General features: G+C 43.7%; 1 protein-coding gene across 10 annotated transcripts in view; it reads right to left on the minus strand.

Moving 5' to 3' along the window:
* The window catches only part of LOC109836625, a 57,293-nt gene that overhangs the window by 36,398 nt on the left and 13,875 nt on the right, over positions 1–7,020 (minus strand). For all 10 annotated transcript variants that reach the window (XM_020404589.1, XM_020404588.1, XM_020404590.1 and 7 more), the window contains one exon: positions 61–121. The gene's annotated coding sequence lies outside the window, so the exon portion shown is untranslated. The remainder of the gene's footprint in view (positions 1–60; positions 122–7,020) is intronic.

Here is a 7,020-nt window from a genome sequence, read left to right on the forward strand (position 1 = left end):
ATAAAATAATAACTAAGGGAATGACAGAGATAATTTGTTTGTCCCATTTGCAGAACTTACCAATTCACTTGCTGGGGCCTCGACTTAGTATCTTAAGGAGATATAAGAAGCATAGTAAAAGCTGCATCAACAGATATCAAGTAAGAAATTATAATGGAAAAACAGGAAGGAAAATTTTTAACAATAAGGAAGGCTGTCTTTCTGTCAATATTTCATTTGATGGATCACTTATTCTACAAAATAAAGAAAATGAATACCAATCAGTTGCCAATTAAACTAAGGAAGCGATTGAGGGTGGCCTGCACTTTAGCCCCTTAAAAAGAGCTCTACCATACATAAGCAACATGTGGATGCCACAGTGTCTGATGAAGATCCAACCCCAAGCAGCTAGTGACAACTAGTGTAAGGGAAAGTTAATTAACAGACATGCTTACATATTCTTAGATTGGAATTAAACCATAAACGACAGCTTAACAATAAACAAGCATGTAGTGGGCATTTTTTCAAACTATTTATCAATGAACCATTCTAAAAAAAATATACTTTCAACTATAGGCCAGGCTCAGTTAGTTCTGGCCCAGCTCTACAAATAATTATTGTTGCTTGTTTCAGGTCTTGATAGGCCTCAGTTATGGAACCTAACAGAGCATTGATTAGCTGCAAATACTGCTTCCACAAGACACAGTTTTTACACCGATATAAATGAGCAAAGTCCTTTTCTGGATTATATGGATTTCTACAATAAAATAAGTAGAAAACGAGTAATAAAGCGATCTCTGGAATAACATTGAGGTTCACTAAAAATACACAATCAACAATCAAGCGCCCATCATGTTCATATCAATCAACCACCACATGTAAACTTACAAGCATTCTTAATTGCTCAGATGGAAATTTTAGTTGAGACAAGAAAATCCTCAGACCAGCGTAAAAGTGCTGCTGGAATTGAGCACAAAGTTAAACATTAAATCTGAGGTGTTCAATGTGTGAGAGTCCACATACTTCATTGCAAACTTAAAATCATCCAAGCCAAGACAGCGTGACAATATCTTTGTCCAATCAAAAGGTATTGTGACTGCAGTTTCACGTAATAATCCTCATTAATGAAGAGCAAGACCCACTAACCTACTCAATAGTGGGACGACCCGATGCAACAAACTTACCTACCACATGATCCTTTTCCCAAAGTAATAGCCTAAAATTTCAACTTCCCCAACAGTGGAGGTTAGTCTCACATAACTGCCTTGTATTAATTAAATAGGTCTGTCTCATAGGAAATCATAACATTCTAAAATCTAATATGCACTAGTTCATCATCTTGGATACACGATGATTCAGTAACTACCATAGAAAGCATCCAAGCGTGTGAAGCCATCGAGATTGATACCAAAATCCAAAAATTTGAGCTAAAAACAATTTGGGATGCATAGGATAGTGTCTCTTTATGGACGTCCTCTCTATAAAAATGTCTCCTTGAAGACATATACCTAAAGGAGGCAAACAGCTGCCCACCACAGACATGCTCTGCTGAAACAGAAAATACAACTTGCAGGGTTAACAAAGGTAAGTACTCTACATGCCTTTGAACTCAATGCAGTCAACCAAATATGTGATGAAAGGTGCACCGTGAAACACAATTATACAAAGTTATATCCAAGCAAACTGCATATAAAGTTACTAATTTAGACCCAAATCATAGAACCAATACCATTTCTAATTGTCTGGAGTCTGCACCATACGACTTCTTACCTTCACAAACACTAGAAAACAATTTGAGTTTTTAACAATCAGAAAAGACATGATAGGTTAGATCTGTCCTGGGTCTCACCTTGGTTTCCAATTATATTAATATACAAATATCATCTCTCTATTGAACTGGTTCTCATACACCATCTCAACAAAAGCTCCTGTTCAGCCAAGTGGCATGATCGCAGAAGCCTCCCTATCAGCTTCCCCTAAATCCTGTCATGCATCACGATATAAACAAGTACAATACTCGTATATTGAAACTCCTCAACCCTCCATTTACACTAATTCTTTCCATTGAAGTTGAACACGCTCACCATAAGAGCCATGATAGCTTCAGACACAATGAGTAATCCACCTTTCTTTGAACACTAAAGGGCAATATTTCGCTACTCTGTAAAATCACAGAAGTGCTCATGCTACCAAGTTACTGAAAACATAGAAGAATGTGAGCTGCCATTAATAGACCTTGGAGGCCTGAGGAGTGATGATGAAAAGGAGAAGCAGGCTTGTATGGAGTCCATCGGAAAGGCTTCTTGAGAATGGGGTTTCTTCCAGGTACAGAACCATGGCATCAGTTCTGAACTACCAGAAGAGATGAGAAAAGAACAGAGGAAATTGTTTGAGATGCCTTTCGAAAAGAGGTAACCTCTAGGATCTTGAATGACTCTTGTATATGGGGAACTCCAGGTGCCCAAAGTGCGCAACAGTTCTCACTTCTCATGATCAGAAGCCTTTCATGTCCCTCTTGCTAATATTTCAGAGGGTCGCTACTATGGAGAGTGAAGAAGTCTAAGGTACATTTCTACTACGTACATTAAAAAAGAAGTCTTCTCCTATATGCCCTCTATGATGTTTTCAAACTTACTGGAAATTTTCATTTTACAAACTCAGTTTAGACAGGTAGTTAAGAATATCAAAGCTAATGACCACTGACATTGGTAGGGAGGTGATGAAGAAACCTGCATGCTCACTTTCAGAGCTTGCTCGCACCATTGCCAGCATTCTAGCTGAAATTTTGGGATACAACGGGCAGTGTTTCCCTGGAAAATTGCACCAGGGAAACATGCTTCCTTTGGCTAAATCGACATCCTCCATGCCTCTTCACCAAAGACCTTTGGATTGATGTCCTCACACTGGTAGTGACTTCCTCACCATCCTGTATCAGGATAAGGTTGGTGGACTACAGTTAATAAAGGATTCCAGATGGGTTGCTGTAAAACCGAATCCAGATGCTCTTATCATCAACATGGGAGACCTCTTCCAGGTGATTACAGAAATAATTATGAAGTCTACCTTTTATAGTCCTACGTATTAAGATATACATAAGCTCTATGGTATTCCCATTCGCCAAAATACAACTCGCCAAACAACAATCAGGTGTATTTCCGCAAGCAAGGCCCCAACCAGCTCGGTGGCCCAAGCCCAGCGGAGGTCCCAACTTGGCCGACTCGTCAAGTCAATACTCTTCATGACGACTCAAGAGTCGGGATCGGTCGACTCTGTTGTCGAAGTCCAACTCGCCTGGAGCCCACTCGACCTTTTATTCAATGCCCTGCGAGGACGACTCGATGGGCGCTACTTCTCGGCGAAATTAGAGGATAATATCTGCCTCGGGCTTCTCCCTCTGACCACGCGTCAGCACCATGGTCAACACCGGACAAGTCCCATCATGACCCTAGCCCCGATAGTCTTCATGACTCGTCATATCACATGGGCTCTACCACGCCGCCGATCACTCCCCATTCGATGCTGAGACGATCTCTCTAATGCTGAAGTGATCTTTCCCCCAAGGCCCCAACCACCTACCGACACCCGTAAAGTGGATGCTAACGCAACCACGAGCCCATACTCCCTCTCTCTTCTCATTTAATACTAAGGAGATCCTCCCTCCAGTCGCCAGCCGACACCTGTAAAGTGGGTGCTGACGCAGCCACCAGCCCATACCTTACCATCACTTCTTCGTACTCAGTCAAAGTGCCCAATCTACCACTCTCCCACAATATATATACATGTACTATTCGCCTTTTAGGAGGAGGGGCTATTCCAAAAAGGAGAACTCTTAAGTTTTGCTTCTTCTTTCACTCAACTTTATCGTCAAACTTGATCGTCGGAGGTACAACGAGGGAACCTATCCACGTCCTCTCACGAGTTTTTACATGTGCAGATTTCTCAGCTCCCCAATTCAAGAACCATACATAAAGTAGGAGGCAGCCTCCTCATCAATCTCCTTTATCTCATCGAAATTATCCTGCTCTGGATACAAATTGACTGTGTGATCACTAGTACATCAACAGTTTGGCGTCCACCGTGGGACTTCCTCTCTTTTTTGAGAAGATATGTCAGGTTCTGAACAAGGGCCTGATCAGTCTCATCCTGTAGCTCGACCCTGAAGTTGTGTCACTCAAGCTAAGCAGAAAATGGTTTTGGTTGAGAGGAATCGACATAATCGCGTCCCTTTACAACTTTAGCAACCATTTTGGGAGTATTTATCAGCTAGCCATCTATAAGATGGACGAGCTCCCATTACCCTCAAAAGCCTCTCGAAAGATGAACATCATGTCGTCTTTTTAGAGAGTTCTTCTTTGGTTGTCTTTCTAGAGAGAACAACTCCAGCTTCTTGAATATCTTTTTCAGAAAGGATTCCATCACCAAAGTGGTCTAGTATCTTTTGACCGTACAACACGACCCACAAGAACTCAACTGGGGAGACTCCATTCAAGCTAGCATATGGCGTCATGACAGTCACTCCCGTCGAAGTAGGCATGCCGACCATTCGACTACAACACTTCGACGAGGACATGAACTCAAAAGGACTTCGGATCGGCCTTGACCTCCTGAACAAGATCCAAGAGATATCGCTCCGAACTCAAGTCACCAATCAGCAACGAATCGCCCACTACTACAACAGCAAAATCCGACCAAGGAGATTCAATGCTAGCGACCTCGTCCTCCGCAAAACTACTTTACACAAAGACACTCAACGAGGCAAGCTAACTCCTAACTGGGAAGGTCCTTACATAGTCCTAGAAGAGCTGCGAGCTGGAACCTATCGACTAAGGGCCCCAAACGGAAGCGTTTTGCAACATCCCTGGAATATCGAGCATTTGAGGCGATATTTTCAATAACTGTAAATTTTGTTTAGCCTTAATAAAATCGTTATTGAAACTGACTTGACTCTTGTCTCGCACTCTCGTAGTGCTCAATCTCTGCAAGGATCCTAAACCCTTGGTGCTTCTTCACAAGGTAAACCTAAGGCACTTCCACCATATGGTCGACTCTTACAGTCGCCTCTCGACCATTATGGGGATAATGATGACCCAGGCGTCTACATAAGACCTGGGCACCCAATCTCAGAATTGTCATTCCACCATTTTGCCCTCAGGGTGGCCCTCTGTAGGACGAAAGACCCAGTCGACTTCAGCAAGTCATGGGCACAGCCTCAGGGTTGTTAAAGACCTAGTCAACTTCAGTAAGTTCTAGGCATCCAACATCGGTTGGATATTAAGCCATTGGTGCATTTTCAGAAATAAACTCAAGGCACTAACCATATGATCGACTTCCACAGTTGCCTCTAGACCATTATGGGGATATTGAAGACCCAAGCGTCTACGTAAGACCTAGGCACCCAACCTCAGGATTGTCATTTCATCATTTTGCCCCCAGGACGGCGCTCTGTAGGGCGAAATACCTAGTAAACTTCAATTAGTTCTAGACATTCGACTTCGATCGAATTCAAAGACCTTAGTGCCTTTTCAGGAATAAACCCAATGCACTAACCATATGGTCGACTTTCACAGTTGTCTCTCGACCATTATGGGGATACTGAAGACCCAGGCGTCTACGTAAAACCTCTGCACCCAACCTCAGGGTTGCTATTTGACCTAATTGTCATCAAGACGGCCCCCCATAGAGTGAAAGACCTAGTCAACTTCAATAAGTTCTAGGCATTCGACCTCTTGGTTGAATTAAAAGTCATTAGTACTTTTTTAGGAATAAACCCAAGGCATTCACCATTTGGTCAACTCCCCAGTCGCCTCTCGACCATCATGGCTATATTGAAGACCTGAACGTCTACGTAAGTTCTAGGCACTCAACCTCAAGGTTGTCATTCTATCAAGCAAACCTTGGTATTATTCTAAAAACGAACCCAAGGCTTGAGCTTAAGTGTTTGAACGTCCTCGACAATACAACACAATTTGCCTAGTCTTTCTCGACTGAAGACCTAAACACAGCCAGCAGAAAGCAATAGATGAAGCCAGTTGTCTCGATACCTCTACATTTAAGTCAACATGATACGACAGGCTCATCACAATCAATACTTGGTTCTCTCAAATAGAACAAAGCTACAAGTTAGCAAAGCAAAGGAGTAAATAAAGGCAGACTCAAAAATGAAAATAAAGTTGATTTTTATTCCAAAGTGCAAACTTCTTCACAAACTCTTTACATTATCCATGCCAAAGTACTTATGAAGTATGTCGATATTTACAAAAAAAAGGAGTACAAATACAAGCTCCTAGACCTCTCGACCAGATCCGGGAGTAGGACTTGGGAGGCTCTCAACGGCAACAGAGTCCGCAGGGGCTTCGGCGGCAGTAGCTGAGCAAGCGGGATAATTCTTTTCAAGATCGTCCCCTGACTCGTCATCACCCCCAACGTCCAACGCCAGATCCATCCCACCTCCACTCTCCTCAATCTCCTCCAAAAGATCAAGACAGCAAGAGGCATGAGGGGGATAACGGCGATCGATGGAGGGAAGAGAGCTAAAGAGGAGCAGCGAAGCGAGATAATCGACGCCGGCCTTGCAAGCCAAGGCTACCTCAGTTTTGCCTAGAAGGCCATGGAGCCACTCGTCGACAACCTCCTTCATATGCTGCGCCGAGTCCAGACGAGCAAACCGACCCTCCAAGTCCTTAACAATTGTCGTGGACGCCGGAGTCGACCGCTCCTCCTCAAGGTCCCACCTGAGCTGCTCGATCGAAAGACGGCTCGATTTAGCGTCCTCCCCGACCGCTGCCTTCAGGCGCCTCTCGGACTCGACCTCCCCGGCCAAAGCGGTCAGTCGGCCATCCAGCTCAGAAATCCCTTGCTGCAGACGGTCGACCTCTCCCTTCAACCGGGCCACCTCCCGCTAGAGATCATCAACAGAACCTAAGTGCTTAGAAACTTGGATTTTGTAGCCCGTCAAAAACCTCTTCTTTTCGTCCAACTCCCGCCGCCATACGTCCTCACTGCCTCTCAGTTCGGCCTCTAAGGCAGCAATCCTCTTCTCTA

The sequence above is a fragment of the Asparagus officinalis genome, chromosome 4 (assembly GCF_001876935.1).
Source record: "Asparagus officinalis chromosome 4, Aspof.V1, whole genome shotgun sequence".
In the NCBI taxonomy this organism is placed as follows: Eukaryota; Viridiplantae; Streptophyta; class Magnoliopsida; order Asparagales; family Asparagaceae; genus Asparagus; species Asparagus officinalis.